General features: G+C 40.5%; 1 long non-coding RNA gene across 5 annotated transcripts in view; it reads right to left on the bottom strand.

Moving 5' to 3' along the window:
- Window positions 1-20,654, bottom strand: part of LOC132430854 (uncharacterized) — a 156,156-nt gene that overhangs the window by 75,565 nt on the left and 59,937 nt on the right. For 2 of the 5 annotated variants that reach the window (XR_009520576.1, XR_009520575.1), the window contains one exon: window positions 5,403-10,485. The exons of 2 other annotated variants lie outside the window; for them this stretch is intronic. This is a non-coding gene — a long non-coding RNA (uncharacterized lncRNA). Of the gene's footprint in view, window positions 1-5,402; window positions 10,486-20,654 lie in introns of those variants that run through there. One more of the 5 variants, XR_009520577.1, reaches the window with a different exon arrangement.

Here is a 20,654-nt window from a genome sequence, read left to right as displayed (position 1 = left end):
GATCAAATGTCTGCTGCGTCCGTGTTAAATACTAGATCGGTACTTGGGTGTGAGATGTATTCCTCCCACTCAGTCTCCCTGTTGTCTAGTGGGGCTAAAACAAAGAGATTAAGGAAGTTATTAAAGGTTTTTTTTTTTTTTTTTTTTTTTTTTTTTTTTTTTTTTACTACTAAAGGTTTTTGAGAGTAACTGCAGGAAGTGAGGGCTTGAGGTCAGCTCTGTAAGATGGGCAGACACAGACAGGTGATGACTTGGAACACATTTGGGGAGATACAGATTCAGTAGCCACACCATGGGATGGAGTGGAAGGGACTCTGGCTTCCCCATCCCTGTACTGCATAATCATAACAACCGTAAGTTACCCTCTACCATGCCTCGACGCCCCAACAAGTGAAGCTACAACCTAAGTAAAACCAATGAGCTACCTTTTCAACTGTAGCTTCAGAATAACTCCTCTGAGAGCAGCCCTCAGTTCTTACAATCAGATGGCTGTCCCAGAGTTCCCCCTTTTAGGAAATTTGGAACTGCTATTGAACAAGCGGGAATACTCGAAAACAGAGGCACCGAGGCTGGAATTTGAAACGTGCATTTGGAAGATGGTGAAGCTGACGATGCTCCTAAACTCAGTCAAGAGACTTAAACGTTCAGAAGGACGTGAGCAGGGCTGTGCTTTAGAAGGATTAGGGTTACAGCAGGGAAAGTTTGGGGTGTGATAGAGACTGAAATCGCTTGAAGGTGTAAAAATTTTCTAGAAGAATCTGCGTAGTTACAATATGAACAAGGGTGGGAAAGAAAGTACAGATCAGAGGCCTGTTATGGTCATGTGGGGAAGGCCCAGCAGTTACCTGTGCTACCACGGCACTCAGTTTTTCTTTAAGAAACATGTTAACTGCCATGTTAACTGCACTCTACGGTGGCCACAGCATGTACAGACCCATTTTTATAAGGATTTTCTTTTAGACTTTAAAGGATCATTTTGCCCGGTAATGGGATCCTTTAGGACATCTCTTAAGCAGGATGATGGTAGAAACAATTCAGTTTGCTTCAGGAAAACTGTGAATTCATTGCTTAGATTATAACTGTTCTGAGTGTTGAGCTTCTTGCCAAGATTTAAGACCAAATCCTAACTTTGAATTCAATGATAGACTGCTATTTGGTTTTCAAGGACCAAGACTGACAGAGCCCTCAACCAAACACTATTAGTATTTTTTTAATAAACATACAGTGTGTTTTTCTTTTATTTTAAAACTGTGCCTCATCAAGCACATCCTGACCTTCATCCTGATATGAAGAGAAATGTGTAGTTTTGGGGGGTGTGATGTGAGGGGAGGGGAGCAGCAGTGGAGACTGTTGGCGGGGTACACCCTAGAGAGAATCTTGAACATGCTGGCTTTTTGGCAACTAGCTGTGCTACCATCACCCAGAGAGTTTAAAAATAGAAATTCAGAGACCCTGGATCGGTAGGTCCTGGATGGATTCTCGGAATCTGTACTCATAAAAGCTTTGTGGGCAGTTCTGGTGGGCAGACCTTCTAGAGGGGGCCTGCCCAGCCACCCAGAGTCCCATGGTGACAATACCCTGCCAAAGAAGCCATTGCAAAGGCTTTTTGAGTTTGTTGATCATTTGAGTTTGTTGATCAAGAAACCCTCCTTTCCTATGTTTCTTTAGGTTTGTTGAAACCATTTATTAGTCTAGAATCAAACCTGGCTTTCTGCCTAGGCAAAAGTCTGCTTTTTATTCGTGTGTTTATTCATTCAGCAAATGTTTATTTAGCGAGGTAGTTTTTTTTGTTTGTTTGTTTGTTTTTTTGCGGTACGCGGGCCTCTCACTGCTGTGGCCTCTCCCATTGCGGAGCACAGGCTCCGGACGCGCAGGCTCAGCGGCCATGGCTCACGGGCCCAGCCGCTCAGCGGCATGTGGGATCTTCCCGGACCGGGGCACGAACCTGTGTCGCCTGCACTGGCAGGCGGACTCTCAACCACTGCGCCACCAGAGAAGCCCCTAGCAAGGTAGTTTTTTAAAGATACAACGGCAGGTAAGACACACTGATCATGTCTTTCATGGAGTTTGTATTCTAGTGGGAGAAGATAATCAGAAAGATAGAGAGATGAGAGAGAAAACAAACGGCCCTAAAGGAGATATATGGCTCAAGGAGAATTTATTTTCAAAGGAAACGTTCACAGAAGCATGTGTTAGTGCAGTATCCCAGCTGGGGGCAGCCCTGCTCTCACCATATGAGCCTATAAGGATGTAGGGAGAGCATGATTACTTGAATCCAGAAAGAAACAGGGTTCTGTACAGTTGGCCATTTTCAAAAGAACAGTGCCCTTAGGTAGAGGGACACATCCAGATACAAACTGGGAGGCACATTCTCAGTGCATACATCTGACAAAGGATGTGTATCTAGAATATATGAAGAATTCATACAACTAAATAAGAGGAAGACAAATAACCTAATAAAAATGGGCAAGATGTGTAGCTAATAAATACATGAAAAGATGCTCAACATCATTACTCACCATATAAATGCAAGTTAACATCACTATTTGCCAACTAGAATGGCTAAAATTAAAAGAAAAATCTGACAATGACAACTGATAGTGAGGATGTAGAGCCAAAGGAACCTCCCACCGGGCTGCTGGGAACGCAAAAGTGGCACAACTACTTTGGAAAGTCGTCTGTCAGTTTCTTATAAAGTTAAACATATATTTACCAAAAGACTCAGCAAAAGTATTTACCACCCACACCCCCAAAATGAAAACTTTGTCCACATAAAGACTTAACTTGAATGTTCATGGTAACTTTATTTATAATAGCCCCAAACTGAACACAACCCAAATGTCCACCAATAGGTGGATAAATTAATAAATACCAGCAATAAAAATGAAAAAGAAAACTCTATCAATACATGCAATTCCATGGACAAATTTCAGAAATAGTTTGCTGAGTAAAAGAAGTCAGACATAAAAAAAGCCTTTAGTCCACAGGACAGGATCAAGCCTTGAAGGGCGATTACGTGGACAGAGAAGAGAGTGAGCCCGATATTAGGTCCAGAGTCTAGAGTCCCTCAGTGCTTTCAAACCAAGGAGAAAAGGATCCAAAAAAGGAGTCTGAGAGGGAGCAGCCAGAGGGCTAGGAGGAGACCAGGAGAGAGGGCGTTTTGAGGAGGAGGCAATGTCATCTGTCTGCACTGCTGCTGAGCCAGCAGGGAAACAGGACAGGACCAAGTGGGGTGCGCTGGTGACCTGGCAAGAGCTGCCGCCGTGGGGACCTGGGCAGAGGAGGAAGTGGAAACGCCAGTTCTCTTGGATGCGAGCAAGGCGTTTGCTTTGAAGTATTGCAGAAAATGGAGCAGAAGGTGATATGGAATCAAGGGAGGTGAACTTCTTTGTTATTTGCTATGTTTTCTTTGTTTGTTTGTTCATTCTAGGATTGGAGATACCGTTCTGTAGATTGGGATGAGGTGGTAAAGAGAGAGAGAAAAAGAAGTAGATTACTCAGGAGAGAGAACAATTGCAGAAGAATATGGAATGGAATTGCAACAATTTGAGGTTATTGAAAAATACTTATTTTTCCCTTTGATTTATTGATTGCCAACCATTTACTTGTAAATAAAAGTATCGCACCAAGAATCCCTTCATCGCTCATCTATCAGGAAACTGGAATCCCAGGTCCTCCTGGGGTATTCATTCTATAAACACCACTTTGATTTTACTTGTTGGGACAGTCATAGTTTATATTCTGGCATACTCATTCTGGTATATATGGTATATACGTATATTACATATATGACTATCATATGAGTATCAGACACCGAATAATACATCCTCACAAAATTAAAATTAAAATTACAATGTTCTCAACTGGAAAGACCATGACATTCTAGGTCACTACAATGTCTTATTATTCTGTAAGAGACTGAATATTGCATGAAGAAACATCAAACTGTCATCAAACTATTTACTTGAGAACAGGTAAGAGAGCAAGAGAGTCAGAAAATTAATTAACTGTGAGGGCTCTTATAGAAGTAACAAGGAACAGAAAAGAATATTACCAGAGAAGTAAGCAGAGAATGCCTTTCTCAAGGCAATGGGGAGATAACCACACAAAGATAAGATGTATTAAAACTAGGAGACAGTCATACTCATGTGTACAACAATATTAGCAATTATCACTTGTATAATATTTTATGCAATGATCAAAATGCAACAAAACTGGAAATTAATAGTTAAACATTTAAAATAGGAAAAGCAAGCAAAAACAAATTTAAATGACAAACTAGAAAAAACATGGTCCACAAAGGGATAACAAACTTATAAAAGCTATAATAAATAAACAAAAAGAAATGGAACCAACAAGTTTTAATGAATAAAAATGTGAAGTTATTCATTAAAAAAGAAATACAAATAGGTATCAAAGTACAAAAAAAATGGTAGTAGAAACACTATAAAATGAAAAATAAAATGGACAGCTGTTTAAATAATCTTAATTGAGGACATGAATAGAGGGAAAAAGCATTCTTGTCTAATTTTGTGTAATTTTGTGTAATTTTGTGTGACTTTTTTGTAGGACTAGTTGCTAATATGAATCAAAAGCTTTAGAATGCCCTTAAAAATTGATCCAATAATTCAACTTACAGAATTTTCCTAGACAAATAATCAGAGAAATCCATAATGATTTTATGTACAGGAAAAAAGGGAGTAAATACTCCAAACATTCAATAAAATGGTGTCAGTTACATAAATTATCTTGTATTAATACAGTGCAAGTCTACAGGTCACTGTGGTAAAATATTCATGTTTTTTATGAAGTGGAAGAAGGTATTTCATAAAGCAGTATTTACAATATTACCTTAGTTTAATGTATTCTGCCTATGCTTAGAATAAAAATAAAAAGGATATACAACTAAAGGTTAATAATTGTTATCTCTGAATCGTGGAATAAAGTTATCTTCAGTTAATTGTGTTTTTCATATTTTTCTCTAATGTGTGGCAATCACACAAAATGCTATTTTTAAAATAAATCAATTTGTATATCTATTTTTTAAATCAATCTCTCAAATAACTATTGAGTTAAGGAGGAAAAATAAAAACACAAGAATATACATTTAGAAAATAACAAGAAAATCACACACTTCAGCCTAAATTTTACCATAATCATAATTCCAAATAAAGAGGAGAAAATAAATAAAACAATCAAGAAAAGAGTGGCAACAAGGAAGTTCTCTTAAGAGAACAGGCATTATAAACCTAAACTAGAAATAATTAAAAATATATAATTAAGAAAAAGCTATGTTATTTTATTTTTTAATTTATTTTTATACATTTTTAAAGGTTACGTTCCATTTACTGTCATTACAAAATATTGGCTATATTCCCCATGTTGTACAACACATCCTTGGGCCTGTCTTATACCCAATAGTTTGTACCTCCCCCTCCTCCACCCATATAGTGTCCCTCCTCCCCCTGCTGGTAACCACTAGTTTGTCCTCTGTATCTGTGAGTTTGCTTCTTTTTTATTATATTCACTAGTTTGTTGTATTTTTTAGGTTCCACATATAAGTGATATTATATAGTATTTGTCTTTCTCTGTCTGACTTATTTCACTACACATAATGCCCTCCAAATCCACCCATGTTGCTGCAAATGGCAGATTTTTTTTACAGCTGAATAATATTCCATTGTGTGTGTGTGTGTGTGTGTGTGTATATATATATATATATATATATACACACACATATTTATACCACATCTTCTTTATCTATTCATCTGTTGATGGACACTTAGGTTGTTTCCATGTCTTGGCTCTTGTAAATAACACTGCTATGAACACTGAGGTGCATGTATCTTTCTGAATTAGCATTTTTGCTTTTTTCAGATTTATACCCAGGAGTGGAATTGCAGGGTCATATGGTAGTTTTATTTTTAGTTTTTTGAGAAACATCCAATACTGGTTTCCACAGTGGATGCACCAAGAAAAAAATATTTTAGAAGATAACTGAAATAGATAAATTTGAGACAAATTTATTCAGTGAAAAAGAAAATAAATGAGAATTTTTAAATTTATAAATTATAAAACAATATACATAAAATTGAAATTTGCCTGTGTATGCTTGTGTATACACACGAAGATTTGAAAGGAAAAAACACCAAAATGTTAAAAGTTGTGTGATGGTTTTTATCGTATTATTTATATTTTAGTATGTTTCCCAAATCCTTTACAATAAGCAAGTATTAAAATAATAAAAATAATAACATTATAAAATATTTTAAAATAAAATTATAAGTAAATACTACACAATTATAATGAATTTAAATGTTTAAAAGAAATGGAAAATAAAGTTGATTAAAATGTAAAGTATTATATATTAAGAATTATAGATAAATAGACACCAATTTCTTAACAGTATTTTTTCTCTGAGTAGTGAAATTATGGATAATTTGTCTTCCCTCTGCTTGACTTGAATTTTTTAAATCGTATACAAATGGATACATTACTTTTTAACAAAGGGAAATGTATTTTAAGATACTGACACAGCAAGAGGGAAGAGTAAATAATTTCATTTCTTCAAAAAAACAACCACTGTCAAAAATGTCAAAATTTTGTCCATTTCCACAAAAGCTACATTTGTATGTGTACAGCTAGGATTGATGGTGGAGGCTCTCAAACTTTCAAGAAATAAATGAACCCAAGCCCATATAAAAAGTCCCCCAGCACAGAAAAAGTTACAATTGCATGCAGTTCAGTTTTAGTAAGTAAATGTTGCTGATATATCAGTTTACAACCTCAGTCATTGCAGAAATGTAAATTTTCTTTGTTTTTGTTTTCCTTTTCCAACTCAGGATGGAAGAATTTTAACCTAAAATTTCACCAGGATTGTGTCTAAATTCTAGGGAGTTTACCAACTGCCACAGTGTCACTCATTCATTCATTCATCTGTGCACCTTCTGCTGCATTCCAGGCATCTGCTGGCGTGTCCATCCCCCCATCTGACCCGTGATACAGGCAGTTGATTGCGTGTGGGGTCGTTTGTCTTCCCCATCTTCATGAACTCTTGGGTTCGGTGACTGTCTGCCACTCCACGCTGCTCCTACGTGCTTGGGAATTATTCCTTTCTTCTGTGGGTCTCACTGTCTCTCCAGGAACCCCTGAGTGTCTCAGCTCCACAAATCAGGCGGGGTTTCTGTCACCCGCCTGGGGCTTGGTCTGGGGAGCAGCATGCCCGCTCACTCTTGCTGAGATCTAATGGTATTTTCATTCTCACAGTTTCCCTTCTAACGTTATACCCTTCCCCAAGTCAGGGAATAATCTTGGTAGAGAAGGCTTGGGTTAATAATTTCCTTACCATCTCATAAGAACACTCCTTCTAAAATAATCCAATTTTTCTCTTTTTATCTATCACATGCCTTTCCTTAGAGTACAGATGTCCTGGATGCACAAATGTGGGAGATGGCCAAGGGAAATGCTGAGAGAACATTTCATATTTCGATAGTTTTGATACAAAAGATGTAACCAAGATAGCCCACATAGGAAACTGGAGTAGACACCACTTAAAAAGGCTGACCTGCTGCAAGTCTGTCTGCTCTGAACACTGTCCAACAGTCATGTCTGTGTTAAGTGACCCTACCCCCATGCCACAGTCAAACTGGGCCATCAGATTTCGTGCCAGGAATGTGTAATTTGGGGCTGAGAATCTGGAGACTTACACAGCAGATGTTACTGTCCCCATGCTGCCTTGGACCCCTGCTGCCAGGACCTCAGTGCTTCCCTGTTCCCTTTCCTCAAGCCTTGGTTATTGAGCTCGTTCCTGGGTTCTGCGAGATATTCCAGTATCTTTCCAATAAATTCTCCTTCTCTCAAGCCAGTATCAGTTTCTATTACTTGCCATGTAAACAGTATTAATAAAAAATCATAGAACCACCTCGCATCTGAAGACAGAATAAAACAAATGGAAATATTTAAGGACATAACTCAACCAGGTATTAATTGAATTGGGAATTTGGAGTTAACTTGTCAATTTATTGGTGCCTGATCTATCCTCTACTAAAGTCCCATGGAGAGCTGTATGGCCATGAACACACACAAGGGAAAAATCAGCAACATTACTTAGAAGATGGAGATTATCATATGCCAAAGTTAGAAAAATTATAATAACTGCATCATCAATGAAGATATATAGAAAAGTACATTTTGGAGTTATATACTGGACTCTGTGAACCGATATAACGCAGAGAGAGGGTGGCAAAGCTGGTAGGGAAAAGTGTTCGTATTTCCCTGCAGGCCCAAATATCCAGGATTCACTGAACAGAAAACTAAGCGGGCACCCCCTACTGCTCTGAGCAGTCCCCAGAGTTGGCCATAACCATGACTTCTTCCACGCATGCCAGCCCCGTTGGCTAGATCTGCCGAGGGCAATGCAACTGCCATATTCAGGACGGGCTGGCAGAGTGGGGTGCGGTGTGTTCCCACCCAAGGGTGCCCTTAGCGCCAGCCTTCCGCTTCCAGCCCCTGTCAAAGAACTACAGGCTGCCTGGAAATCAGTAGCAGAGTTAGGGACCCTGGCAAAGAGGGGACTGGCCAAGACCCCACTGCACTGCAGCCTCCCCAGCCGGGGAGACACACAGCCAGGGAGAGGCACACCGACCTCCTCTTCCCAGTCTCCGTCAGAAGGAAAGAGGCTGAAGCAGCAGTGCGAACGCTGTGCCCACGCTGTCTGAGACTCGGGACTGAGACTCCTACAACTTATTTCTAAACCGGGTCACTTTGCAAGGGAAAGGGAGCAGTCGTATTAATTATGGGAACAAGTGGTGTAGCCCGGCACACCAGGACAAGTGGTCAGCCGCTGAGACTGCGCCTGACGGATCCCCCTCAGTTCAAAGTCCGTAACAGAAATAGGCCAGTCTGGACCCATTGCTGAGAAGCCGGGAACCAAAGGAAAGGGAAGGGTTACCAACGATGATCCGATCTAGGAGAATGCGTCTCTGAGGAGGAGGGACATTCTGGGACATACCCGCCTGGAGTCCCCAGAAAGATGCAGGGAAACGTGCACACAGCGTACACCCGCCCCGCTGAAGGCAGACAGGAGAGCGGAGCTAGACGCTTGGGCCCCTCTGGCAGGAAGAGCTGCTTCCTGCTTGACATCAGAGCTGAAAGTGGATACTGTGTTGTCAGCACCATTTACTTCCTATAAACACTGCTACGCATTCCCTGGCAACGGAGTTTCAGGGTGCGAGCTTTCCAATTTCATATCCATTATTCTGTGGTTTACACACGCGCTGGAACTGGTAAAGTTTAGGGCCGTGGACACATGGACAAAAACCAGAGCAAGGCTGCAAGAAAGCTCTATTCAGCTGCCCCCTGAAGGCTCCGTGCTTAGCAGGGGTCACAGACTGACTTCTGCCTGCTACACAGGAAGAAACAAATCTTCTCCCTACACGAAGTTCTCTGATAAAAATGATGCATAAACAAAAAAGAAAGAGTATGTTCTTAAGATAATTAAGGTGACGATGACATTTCAAAAGTGACTGAATCAAGATATCGCTTAAGAAAGGAATACTGGCTTTGCTATTTTTCTGTAAGTCATTCTCATTCAAGGAGCTCTGCTTTAGAATCCCACAGTAGATACTCAAGATGGCATATAGTTGGTCATAACCGTAATAGAAATAATTACAATTTTATATATATATAAAAAGTAGATACCTAGCACTTATTCTGTGACAAATCTACTTTCGGAGCCTCATCACTCACAATGGTTGTGGTAAGAGTATCTCCATTTTAAAAATGAGTGGACACAAGGCTACCTTCCCGAGTTCACATGGTTAGTGAACGAGAGCTGGCTTGAATCCATGGCCGGCCAATTTGAAGGCCATGGTGTTAATCATCATGGCTAAGTGCCAGAAGAGTTCTCAGCTCAGACAAGCATCTAAACAGAAGCTCTAGCGCGCAATCTGAAGAATTCCCACACCCCCCCCACACACTGAATACGCAAGTCTGCAGGGAGAAATCTTGTGGTCTGTGCAGTAGGCACTGCAGGGCACTGTGAAGACGACCACTCATTGGGATAGAACTCCAAAAGCAGTGTGCACTGTAAGTTAATAAATTAGAACTCCATTTACAATAGTTGACCCAGCACGTGTCCATTGCTAGCTGGCCTCCTGCCGAGAAAGATCATTTCATAAAGTTTTATTTTTTCATAAATACGTGCTTTTTCTAAGAGCCTACATCTAATGTCAAAATATTCTGAAGCAGCTGCTAAGCAGTAGGTTCAATAAATCTCTAATTTAAAGGGAGGGTAGAACTTTCTCTGTATTCAGTGTAAGTAAACAAAATACAATTTTCCAATTCTGCACAGAAAATGACTTTTCCCTGCTTCCATGGACCAAGTAGACAATTGATAAACACACAACTTACAGCCACTTTGTGTCTTAGCAAGAGCCGAGATTTAAACTCCAGTGCACGGAATGCACACGTGCTCTCATTCTGCCCCTGGAAGACAGGAAAGGTACACCGCTCTGAGTGCGCTGTTCATCCCCAGAAACGTGTTTACACAGAGAATGGTACGGAATGACAGAGGTCACTCAGCCGTTTGGCCTCTTCCTTTCTTTGGTAATGGGAGGCAGCAGGAGCCCAGGTTCTCACGAGCAGCTGCAGCAGCAGCGGGGCAATCCTCACTGGGGCTGGACAGACTAGAAGCAGATGTGGCACCAGCCCCCCCACGCAGTCCTGCGAGCTGGTCTCAGCGCATGTGCAGTGGGGGTTTCCTGAGCTAAGACGGCGGTGAGTCAAAACAAATAGGCATCTTTATTTCAACACATTAAACAAAAGTGCAGGACTTGACAGGGTAGCTGAGAGTCACGGTCACTCACTTGAAAATGTGGCTTTTTGAAGGTGAATTCAAACATCTGGAAATACTTTTAAAAATAAATCACTTCTGAACTGAAGCACTAAACGGCAATTTTTTGGCAAGTGGTGCATCAGGGTTACTGAGAAATGAACTCCTGGCAAACGACGAGCTTAATGCTCCCCTCATGAGATCAGCACATAATTCACTATATTCTTAGAATGATTTTGCTTGAACTGTTTCAAGAGTTCTGCCTGGCAGGAAATGAGTTTAGGGTGAAGTGGAGACACAGGCCCTGCAGCTTCTCAGAGCAGACATGTCAATTGGTACTCATATGTGTATCTGCGTGGAGTCATGAAGCTTTACAGGAAATTGTTTTCACATACGTGGTTACGAACCTTATTCCCACAGACCCACAGTGTCCAAATCTGTGAAAAACCATATCTGATGAGAGTAGAGAAACTCTACAAAGAGAAACAGGAAAACACTGAAATGGAATTAAACACAAACTTTTTTTATCTGAAAGAAAACAGAATAATTGTGTCAAGACCTCACAGGATGGAAACCTCCTCTTTGCAGTAAAAACAAAAAAAACAAAAAAAAAACCTTCCTGTTTCGAACCTTCATTATGCTTCTTGTACTTCATTACGTTTCTGTGTATATAGTCAATTCTGCAGTCATAATAGAAGGCACAATTTCTGCGTGTGTGTACAAAGAGGAAAAAACAATGGGAAATCATAAACATAATTATAATTACACTAACAGTGATAAAAATGAAATATATTAACCTCAGTATACCAGTGAAAAGGTACGAATGAACAAATGAACCAGGGCCCTGTAAGAGGTACTGAAACACATTTTATTAAGTTTATTTGTTTGTCTTTCATTTTGTGTATATATATATTATTTTATTAATAGCTCTTTAGAAGACCTGAGGGAACCCGTTAGACTAACGTGTATTCTGGGACTTCCTCTGATCAACAAGAATTATAGGCGTTTTCCTGTCTGTGTAGGAGCGTTCCTCCAGGGATTCATGCTGTTGTTTTGGTAGCCTCACTTTGAATTGGTAAGAAAATATTTAAGATGGATAAGAACTCATTTTTTTTAGGAAGAAGGAAACATTTCCCCAAACTTGGAAATAGCCATTGGGCACGTGTAAGGAAGTGAAATAATCTTTTACCACATGTGTATACCTGTAAGAGACAAAAATCGCAGTCTGTTCTTAGCAAAAGGCAGCAGGTGGGACCCCTCCATCACCTCTGAAGAAACACCTCACGCTCCAAATCATGTGTCCTCCGTGGTACCATATTCAACAGTAAGAACGTTAATTGGTATCAACCATAGACATGGTAATCTAACTTTAGAGAACACTGTATACTAATTTGTGTCCTTAAGAACATCTTTATTCTAAAATTCAGATATTATAGCAAGGATGTGAATAGGTTTGCTCCTCAGAATGGCTGGGATTTGAGATTTCACCCTTAAGTTCAGAGAATATTTGTCAAGCAGTGATTTTACTCCATGAAGTTTCCTCATCTACCCCTGGCCTTTCAGCAAAGACCACTAAAACGGAGTCAGAAATCTGTTTTAAGACATAAGAGAAAAAATGAGTTTGATATACTCTCTTTCATTAAAATCTGAGTGTGTTATCTAATTTTATGGCTCTCAAACTTCAGTGTGCATCAGAATCACCTGGAAGGTTTGGTAAAACACAGGTTGCTGGGCCCCCTCAATGAGTAGAAGTTCTGATTCAGTGGCTATGGAGTGGAGCCCAAAAATCTGCATTTCTAACAAATTCCCAGGGCATCCTGAAGGGGCTTATCTGGGGACCAGGCTGTGAGAACCACTGAGCTAACTTAATCCTTTTTTTTAGCCTCTCTGGAAGGTAATGGAATAGTAAGTACATATCAGTGATCACAATGTTGTCTGTTTCATTTGGGTTGACTGATTTCTTCTCTGTCGAGTTAACAGCTAATTCCTTGAAAATCTTCATCCATAGAAATATTAACTAGCACGTATCGAATGCTGAAACAAAGGGTATCAAAGTTGCTCGAATTGAGTATTAAATTTAGCCAAGGCAAAAGAGACACCACAATACATTTATAATGCTCACTGCAAGGTTAAAAACATCTTGAAGGGAAAAAGCATTTTCCTGGCCATATTCTTTAGAAAACCACTGCCATATAAATTTCGTGTTCAACAAATATTTGAGTGCCTATTTTTTCTTTTTTTTTTTTTTGAGTGCCTATTTGTACCAAGTGCTGTTGTGGGTGAAGAAGGCCCAGGTCAACGTACAAAACAGGTGAAACTCCAGTCCTCTTGGATTTTTGTAAAGGGCGAGAGATGACAAACAAACAATAACATATAAAGAATGTCAGATGAGGATTAGTGCCATGGAGAAAAGTCACAAGAGAAGCAAAGGCACAGGTGAGGGTATTAGTTTCCAGGATGGTCGACACGTTGTCAGCAAGCAGGTGACATTTGAACAAGATCGTGAGGATTTGAGGGAGTGAAGCAAGTCACATCTAGAGGAACGGCATTTAGGACAGAGGAAGCAGCAACTGCAGACGCTTGAGGTAAGTACTGCAACACGAGGTATTTTCACTTGATGACCTTCCACACTAGGTACATGGCAAATCCTTACAGGGAGTGAAGAGTAAAACTCCCTATGAGGATTTGAATGGTACCGAGGTCACAGGAGTGAGGTGGCTGGAAAAGCCAGACAGAGAAGGGAGCCAAGTGAGCACAGTGAGCGAGACTGAGCTAGTCCCTGGGGCTCGGTCCCACTGGTGACCCATCCGCACAGAGCCTGTCTCCCTAGACCAGGGCTGGGCCTTCGCCCCCTGACCCCTGTCCCCAGGGGTTGGGGACCCTCCATGTCTGGGTTCTGTGAACAGACCTCCTCAGCTTCAGAGAGACACTGGTGTCAACAGGAGGTGGGACCGTGCCGCAGGTGTCCACCTCCAAAGGGAAGAGTCATTTGGAATTTCTGGTCCTTGAGATTTTCAACAAACAAACAAACAAATGACAGACAACGTGAATGCATAGTTGACGGTGTATTAGGACAATTCAGGAACACGGACGATCAGCCAATCACAGCTAAGTCAAAGGGTCATAAGGACACTCACAGGCAAGGCCATTTTAACTTTACACAAAGAAATTTGGAGTTTTTTTAAAAACCAAGAATGCTTTCTTGAAGTCAAACTTCTATGTTGCTGAACGTAGAGGAAACAATTTCACTTGAGAAGTTTCCCAAGAATCTCAGTAGGCTGTCAGTGTTGGATAGCATTATATTTTCTCCAACCTCTCAGTACAAGACCCTTAAAAAATATACCTATTGGATTCTGTTTGCTAGTATTTTGTTGAGGATTTTTGCAACTATGTTCATCAGTGATATTGGCCTGTAGTTTTCTTTCTTTCTGACATCTTTGTCTGGTTTTGGTATCAGAGTGATGGTGGCCTTGTAGAATGAGTCTGGAAGTGTTCCTTCCTCTGCTATATTTTAGAAGAGTCTGAGAAGGATAGGTGTTAGCTCTTCTCTAAATGTTTGATAGAATTCGCCTGTGAAGCCATTTGGTTCTGGGCTTTTGTTGGAAGATTTTTAATCACAGTTTCAATTTCAGTGCTTGTGATTGGTCTGTTCATATTTTCTATTTCTTCCTGGTTCAGTCTCGGCAGGTTGTGAATTTCTAAGAATTTGTCCATTTCTTCCAGGTTGTCCATTTTATTGGCATAGAGTTGCTTGTAGTAATCTCTCATGATCTTTTGCATTTCTGCAGTGTCAGTTGTTACTTCTCCTTTTTCATTTCTAATTCTACTGATTTGAGTCTTCTCCCTTTTTTTCTTGATGAGTCTGGCTATGGTTTATCAATTTTGTTTATCTTCTCAAAGAACAAACTTTTAGTTTTATTGATCTTTGCCATCATTTCCTTCATTTCTTTTTCATTTATTTCTGATCTGATCTTTATGATTTCTTTCCTTCTGCTAACTTTGGGTTTTTTTTGTTCTCCTTTCCCTAATTGCTTTAGGTGCAAGGTTAGGTTGTTTATTCAAGATGTTTCCTGTTTCTTAAGGTAGGATTGTATTGCTATAAACTTCCCTCTTAGAACTGCTTTTGCTGCATCCCATAGGTTTTGGATTGTCATGTCTCCATTTTCATTTGTTTCTAGGTATTTTTTTATTTCCTCTTTGATTTCTTCAGTGATCACTTCATTATTAAGTAGTGTATTGTTTAGCCTCCATGCGTTTGCATTTTTTATAGATCTTTTCCAGTAATTGATATCTAGTCTCATAGCATTAAGATCATACACCATGATCAAGTGGGGTTTATTCCAGGAATGCAAGGATTCTTCAATATATGCAAATCAATCAATGTGATACACCATAATAACAAATTGAAGGAGAAAACCCATATGATCATCTCAATAGATGCAGAGAAAGCTTTTGACAAAATTCAACACCCATTTATGATAAAAACCCTGCAGAAAGTACGCATAGAGGGAACTTTCCTCAACATAATAAAGGCCATATATGACAAACCCACAGCCAACATCATCCTCAATGGTGAAAAACTGAAAGCATTTCCACTAAGATCAGGAACAAGACAAGGTTGCCCACTCTCACCACTCTTATTCAACATAGTTTTGGAAGTTTTAGCCACAGCAATCAGAGAAGAAAAGGAAATAAAAGGAATCCAAATCGGAAAAGAAGAAGTAAAGCTGTCACTGTTTGCAGATGACATGATACTATACATAGAAAATCCCAAAGATGCTACCAGAAAACTACTAGATCTAATCAATGAATTTGGTAAAGTAGCAGGATACAAAATTAATGCACAGAAATCTCTGGCATTCCTATACACTAATGATGAAAAATCTGAAAGTGAAATTAAGAAAACACTCCCATTTACCAGTGCAACAAAAAGAATAAAATATCTAGGAATAATCCTACCTAAGGAGACAAAAGACCTGTATGCAGAAAATTATAAGACACTGATGAAAGAAATTAAAGATGATACAAATAGATGGAGAGATAAACCATGTTCTTGGATTGGAAGAATCAACATTGGGAAAATGACTCTACTACCCAAAGCAATCTACAGATTCAATGCAATCCCTATCAAACTACCACTGGCAGTTTTCACAGAACTAGAACAAAAAATTTCACAATTTGTATGGAAACACAAAAGACCCCGAATAGCCAAAGCAATCCTGAGAACGAGAAATGGAGCTGGAGGAATCAGGCTCCCTGACTTCAGACTATACTACAAAGCTACAGTAATCAAGACAGCATGGTACTGGCACAAAAACAGAAATATAGATCAATGGAACAGGATAGAAAGCCCAGAGATAAACCCACGCACAAATGGTCACCTTATCTTTGATAAAGGAGGCAAGAATATATAGTGGAGAAAAGACAGCCTCTTCAATAAGTGGTGCTGGGAAAACTGGACAGGTACATATAAAAGTATGAGTTAGAACACTCCCTAACACCATACACAAAAATAAGCTCAAAATGGATTAAAGATCTAAATGTAAGGCAAGAAACTATCAAACTCTTAGAGGAAAACATAGGCAGAACACTCTATGACATAAATCACAGCAAGATCTTTTTTGACCCACCTCCTAGAGAAATGGAAATAAAAACAAAAATGAACAAATGGGACCTAATGAAACTTAAAAGCTTTTGCACAGCAAAGGAAACCATAAAAAAGACCAAAAGACAACCCTTGGAATGGGAGAAAATATTTGCAAATGAAGCAACTGACAAAGGATTAATCTCCAAAATTTACAAGCAGCTCATGCATCTCAATAACAAAAAAACAACCAACCCAATCCAAAAATGGGCAGAAGACCTAAATAGACATTTCTCCAAAGAAGATATACATATTGCCAACAAACACATGAAAGAATGCTCAACATCATTAATCATTAGATAAATGCAAATCAAAACTACAATGAGGTATCTCCTCACACCGGTCAGAATGGCCATCATCCAAAAATCTAGAAACAATAAATGCTGGAGAGGGTGTGGAGAAAAGGGAACACTCTTGCACTGCTGGTGGGAATATAAATTGATACAGCCACTATGGAGAACAGTATGGAGGTTCCTTAAAAAACTACAAATAGAACTACCATATGACCCAGCAATCCCACTACTGGGCATACACCCTGAGAAAACCATAATTCAAAAAGAGTCATGTACCAAAATATTCATTGCAGCTCTATTTACAATAGCCAGGAGATGGAAGCAACCTAAGTGTCCAACATTGGATGAATGGATAAAGAAGATGTGGCACATATATACAATGGAATATTACTCAGCCATAAGAAGAAACGAAATTGAGTTATTTGTAGTGAGATGGATGGACCTAGAGACTGTCATACTGAGTGAAGTGAGTCAGAAAGAGAAAAACAAATACCATATGCTAACACATATATATGGAATCTAAGAAAAAAAAAAGACGGGAATAAAGACACAGACCTACTAGAGAATGGACTTGAGGATATGGGGAGACGGAAGTGTAAGCTGTGACAAAGTGAGAAAGTGGCATGGACATATATACACTACCAAACGTAAAATAGATAGCTAGTGGGAAGCAGCCGCATAGCACAGGGAGATCAGCTCGGTGCTTTGTGACCACCTAGAGGGGTGAGATGGGGAGGGTGGGAGGGTGGGAGATGCAAGAGGGAAGAGATATGGGAACGTATGTATAACTGATTCACTTTGTTATAAAGCAGAAACTAACACACCACTGTAAAGCAGTTATACTCCAATAGAGATGTTAAAAAAAAAAAACAACAAACCTAAAGTAGTGGTCTGTGCCGCCGTGTTGGACGAGTTAGCTGCTATTTTAGGTTAGAAGACCCGACCCCGGGGCTCTGTCCTCACCCCTCTTCTGGTCTCTGTCTATAGTCACACGGTTGGTGACGTCTCTCCTGTGGAGCCACATGACTACCTATTTGACAGCTCCATGTGGGCGTCTAATGATCAGTGTCTCCAAAACTGAGACTCTGAACACCCCTCCCCAAGCCCACCCCACCCCCAGCCTTCCCAGTCTCGGATGCTGGCAAGCCCATCCGTTGCATGGTCTGGGGACCCCTCTCATTCTGTCACAGCCCACATCCAACCCACCAGCAAGGCCTGCTGGCCCTGCTTCCAATAACCCAGAATCTGCTCCCTTCTCAACACCCCTACAACTGCCAGGCCTACCCACAATGTTCAAAGAGAGGCTCACAAACATATTTCTCAATATTTTAAAGGTATAAAGCAAACCATTAAACTTAAGAAGTCTTCTTTCTTGAGAAATACATCTTCCAAAGGATGTGGAGGCCCAGAGTTTATAGAAGTCCGAGACTCCTTGGATCTCTGTGATAGAATACCATCAGCTGAGGGTGGCAGCGGTAGCCCCAGCCCTGACCAGCTCCCCTCCCCACCCTGGCCCCGTGTGCACACGCATGCACACATGCGGACACAGGTGGACATACACAGGCTCCACCCACACGCGGTCCCAACAGCTGCCCTGGCCACTAGCAGGCTCCCGGCATGCACGCCGCCTGCATGCTCTTCCTGTGTTATGGTTGCTATGGAAAAGTTTGTTTCTTTCATCTTATTTCACGTGTTCGGTTTGCTATACTTTATTGCTCTTTTCCTCCTCTTTTTTAATCTTTGAATAGATCAAAAGTTCTCTGCTATCCCTGAAAGTTATACATTCTTCTCTTATTCTTCTTACATTTACATCTGACTTTTTCAGAGTTTCGCTTATGCTTTTATTACCCTATCACTGTTTCAAGGTTATGATTATGTCTTTTCTCGGGATAACTGAAGAACTTCAGCATTCTCTCATGTGGTGGGTAAGAATCCAGGGATTTGGGTTTGGGGTGATAGATTTGTGCTTCTAGTCTTTGGAATGTGTGCATGTGTGTGTACCAAGTATTCTACACTGGGGGGTGTGAGCACCTCAAATTCCATGCCAGCCTATAAGCCCACGGAAGATTTTGTCAGTCCATAGGATGGGGTGCTGTCCAGCTTTGCCTGGGCACCAGCTCTCTGTACCCAGGGAGCAGCTCCTGCAAGAGGCCTGCTGCAGGTGAAGTGAGGGTCTGCAGGGGACACGGAAAAAAACTCAAGTCCACTCCCTGCAGGACCTCTGCCTCTTCTACTCAGGGACCCCTTCTCTTCCCAAATTGGGATCCAACCACTTCTAGTTCCCACCTTATTTTATTGGCTTATTTTAGGAAAAGAGCAATGCTCTGAATTTATGAAGTGTTGTCTCTCTCTCCTGGGATCTGCAGAGTTGGGTTGTAGGGAAAGCGGTGGCTATATTACTTTCATATCTCTCCCACATGAACACTTTATAAAACAAATGTATGTGACCCACAGGGTACTGGGGATGAAACCATTAAGTAGCAATACCTTCAAACTACTCTGTCAGTGAGGGAGAATTTAATGTCACTATCCAAGAAGTATTACGACAATCTTGTCCTGAGAAATCTATTTCAAAATCAGACTTACTCAAAAGACATTAAAACGCCCACCCCCGCACCCCATCAGTTTGATGGAGAAGATGCAGGAAGGGGCGCCCTTAGATGACAGACTGGACCTCAGCACAGCAAAACACAGATCCACTCGACCAGCAAATACGTGGACTCATTTTGCGGGAACACAACGCCTTCCTGGAGGTATTATTGATAAGGGTACTGATAAGGGCTACCCTAAATGGATGTCTGGGGAAGTATGTAGATATGCAAAGACTAAGGACTTTCTATAGATACTTCCCAAATGTTTCACTTTTCCCCACTAAGTCAAGAGTTAAAACAAGCAAACCTCCCAGGTCATACATCTGTCTGGAAGGGCAAGATCCTCCCACCTCTTGGAATCCTAACTTGGGAGGTCCAAGCAGCCCATCTTCAAGAAGGTTGTCTTCACAAAACCATTCAGCCTGGGTGTGTCATGCACCCTAATGCAGGGCCCAGCAGCGAGCATTTTGATTAAAGTGCAGAATTCCATGCAGCATTGGAAGGAATGGTGTTGAGATGAACAAAGTAGCTCTTTACTGTGGACGCTGGAGGAAGGTGTGGACTCGTCTCTGCCAATTATAAGAGTGCAGAAAATAATACAGGAAACGTAAAGTCTGTTGCATAAATGAGAAAGCCTGTTTTTGTTGTGATTTGCTGTCATATTCAAATCACAGAGAGGAGTTTGTAGGAAGCGCTCCCAGCTGAGTGGGAGTGACCACTCTCAGGAGTGACCGTGTGTGTTGGGAGGCCCTCAGCTGGACACTGTGAGTGGGCATCTCGGGTGGGACACCACACACAGGGTCATGGAGCCCAGTCACACTGGCTCCCAAGCACCAACTGGTAAATACACAGGAATTCTGTGACTGGTTTGTTAAACTGTTTGTAGTTTGACATTGGCCATGATTGGAATATTTACACCACAGAAATCAGCAAATGCTACAAATCAGAGCTTCTTTTTTTTTTTACTCCCGAAAGCCCATGTTTTCACGTGAACCAATATCTTAGCAATAATGCCACGACATTTCTCCCTTAGAAAGAAATGAGCTGCAATGAATTTAAGTGAACAATAAGAAAAGTTTAGATATGGAAAGACAGCTTGCCTTTCGTCCTGCTGCTTCAAGAACTAAAAGTACACAGTTTAATATATTTTGTACTTACTGTACAAGATTAGATTCATTGACATATTGTAGTGAATTCTACTAATTCCACATTACTAAAGTCCACGATGTTTTATTATGAAACAGATCTACCCATTATCATATTTTAAATAGCATATTTTCATTTGATGATTCTCA

Source organism: Delphinus delphis, chromosome 9, assembly GCF_949987515.2.
Source record: "Delphinus delphis chromosome 9, mDelDel1.2, whole genome shotgun sequence".
NCBI lineage: Eukaryota > Metazoa > Chordata > Mammalia > Artiodactyla > Delphinidae > Delphinus > Delphinus delphis.
The sequence above is the reverse complement of the archived record's forward strand: the minus strand, read 5'-3'. Positions and strand labels throughout refer to the sequence as shown.